Source organism: Mastomys coucha, unplaced genomic scaffold (genome assembly GCF_008632895.1).
Source record: "Mastomys coucha isolate ucsf_1 unplaced genomic scaffold, UCSF_Mcou_1 pScaffold15, whole genome shotgun sequence".
NCBI lineage: Eukaryota > Metazoa > Chordata > Mammalia > Rodentia > Muridae > Mastomys > Mastomys coucha.
In genome coordinates, this window is record NW_022196897.1 from 60,159,289 (window position 1) to 60,162,196 (window position 2,908).

The following is a 2,908-nucleotide window of genomic DNA, read 5'->3' on the forward strand; positions in this document are numbered from 1 at the left end:
GAGAGAGAGAGAGAGAGAGAGAGAGAGAGAGTTAACTTCCAAATCATCATTTCAGTGATAAGCAAAGCCCAGCCTACAATCTATTGATTATTGTGAACCAAAACACATTTTGTCAATCTCAGAAACCTTCTGGATTTACATCCTCTGCATTTCTATTTACAGTAAAAAACTTGGTTAGTCACAAACCAATAATGATCTTGGTCATATCTTTTTCTTTTCTTTCCTTATTCTTTTTTAAACAATAGTGATAAGGAGTCTCTTGCAAAGAAAGGAACAGGGGAGCTTTTTCCAGGACAGCTCTGAGCTATGCTTCTCAAAGTTGGAGTGTTTCCCTTCTCTGAGCCTTGGGTGAAGGAGGAAAGAGCTGGAAGTTGGAAGCCTCTCAAACTGTCTAAGAAGAGATTAAACTGAAGAAACTGGTGGACAGAAGAGGACCAGAATCCTGGCCTCTGGCCTTTCTTGTTCTTAGGCTAAGATGCAGGTGAGAAGCCATTACAGCAGTTACCTGTGGCAATACACGTGTATCATTTGGGTAGCTCCTCTCTTGAAAAAGCCCGATCTTTTTCATTGGTCATCTTGCTTAGGTCTGGGACTCCTCCACAGTGTCTGGTGAGGGCAGACAGTCCAGCTCCAAGCCAAACAGTCGTCCCCCCCCCCACCCCTCTGTAGTTTCCTAGCGATGCAATAAACAAACCTATGATGCTTGTTGAATAATCTGCCAATAATTGCAGTCATTAAAATCATCATAGTTTCCAGCTCCCTCCTCCCTTTGACATACCAGTGTCTCCTTTAATTGTTAATGCATTTTTTGGCTCAGATAAACAGAGCAGGCCAAGCTTAGAAGATAAGGTCCAGTCTCAACCAGCAGCAGACAGTTGGCTGTACAGCAACGGCATGGACTATTCTCCACAGACCAGGGCCTTTCAGTTTCTCCTGGAGACCTTCAAGAGCTTAGAATGCCTTGTGCCTCTAAATAGGAGCACCACCTTTGAGGGAGGGTATAATTATTTAAAAAGATGAAAATCTCATTGGCCTATTGGTTCTCCTGGACTTTTTTTGTTTATTTGTAAAATGTGTATTAAATAAAAACTCCACAGAAAATGGGGGAGAGTCCCTCAATTTTCAGTTAAGTTTCTTGATCTATTTGAACTCAGGGCTGGTGCTTTTAAAGACATAAATACATGTTCACTATAAAAGAGTCCCCATCTAATCAAAGGCTGGGTTTCATTCTTCAATCACATTGACAAACTCCAACAGAGGAAAGGATTCACCGGACTCAACAGGCGCTAAAGGCTGCACTGGGCTTCCTTGCCTGCAGCCCCAGGCAGGCAGCAACCCGCATTCAGGCAGCATTAAAAAAAAAAAAAAAACTGAAGTTATTATGTTTCTCCCTCAACTCCCACATGGCGCTGACCTGATAATCACTGCTCTGGTGTAGATCATGTAAATGAAAAGCATAATTAATGATTCAAAATGGGAGCCTCTGTGGCTTAGCAAATAATAAATAAATAAATAAATAAATAAATAAATAAAGGCAGGTGGGAGGACAGGTCAGACAAATGCTTTAATGGGCGCCCGCCCCCGCCCCCGCCCCAGCCCGGCATTCCGGTTCTAGTGGCCCAGGCTTCCCCTGCAAACAGCCTCACCAATTTTGAGACCCTTTCCGCTTCCTTCTAGCCCAACGCCTCCCTTCCCGCCCATATCTTGAGTCTCCAACTACACCTTATCCCACCTCAGTGTAGTAGGCCCGCTGCTAAGTTGCGAGGAGACTGGGTAGCTACCTCATGTTTACTCAGCTACAGTCTGGAGGAGCTCAGAAAATAACTGGTCTTCAGGATCAGCACCCTGCTTCGTGCCATCAGCGAGAGAGCATTACATCTGGGCATTGACGCTCCGGGAACGGGGAGGAGTGCTCAAGATGAAATTGTTCCCCCCAGCTTTGCCTTTTAAACACTACAAACTTGAGCAGTTGCTCAGCTTACATCAGAACCCTTCGGGGAGGCAAGATGGGAGAAACAATATTTGCTCAAAGCAAGTGAACTCTTTCCTTTAATTACTCTATTCTTTATTGGGCTTCGTATAGAATTTATTTTGCAAAACATCATGTTGATTTAACCATAGTGTATTTACGATGTAAATATATGCCAAGATGAGAACGTCACGGATCAATTGTAAAGGACCCGGATACATAATTTTAAAAAATCAGTTTCAGTGTATATGAGGTTCTCACCCCACTTTCTCTGCTCAGTCAGATTTGTTTATGCAGAATCGACATTTAATAGTGCTAATTGCACTCCAGTTAAATTGCCCTGATTGCAGAAAGGGAAGCAATTTTCGTGCTCTCTGTCTGGGTTTGGAAGAAATTGTTTTATATTCACCTCTTTATAAAGAAGTGGAGATAAGGCACCGGGGCCTTTGCACAAATTGCACTTAGGGGCTGACTGGCAGCATTCAGGCGCTATAATAGAGCATTATTTGGCCGTTTTGAATAATGTAAAGCGTTTGCTGAGAGCTATTCTCCTGAAAATTGCTTTAACTTTTAAAAGGGTGATGATTCACTCCAAACCAGGCCTTTGTTACATTGTCATTATTTCCCCAAATGTTTTAACAGTCAGCTCAACACTTTAGCATAACACATTGATCTTTGTTTAAAAACTAGATTTTTTAGAAGATGAAAAAAAAATCTGTCAGATGGAAGGGGGAAAAAAACTGGACTCCCCCCCCCGAAAGATTTTCTTTGAGCCCCACCTTAGAGTTGAAACGGCCCGGATTGTTGAATTGTTTGTCTGTGTTCCTTTGGAAGACTTCCCTAACTTTTATTGTGATGAGGACGCGTGTGTCTAGGAATATGCGAAAGCCCACGTCTAGAGTTTGACAGCTGGAACTGCGTGGAAAACAGTGGGGGGGG

General features: G+C 43.0%; 1 protein-coding gene across 1 annotated transcript in view; it reads left to right on the forward strand.

The window, feature by feature from the left end:
* The first annotated feature begins 411 nt into the window (after positions 1 to 411).
* Positions 412 to 2,908, forward strand: part of Sp9 (Sp9 transcription factor) — an 8,881-nt gene continuing 6,384 nt past the window's right edge. Inside the window, exon 1 of the mRNA XM_031370622.1 lies at positions 412 to 481. The gene's annotated coding sequence lies outside the window, so the exon portion shown is untranslated. The remainder of the gene's footprint in view (positions 482 to 2,908) is intronic.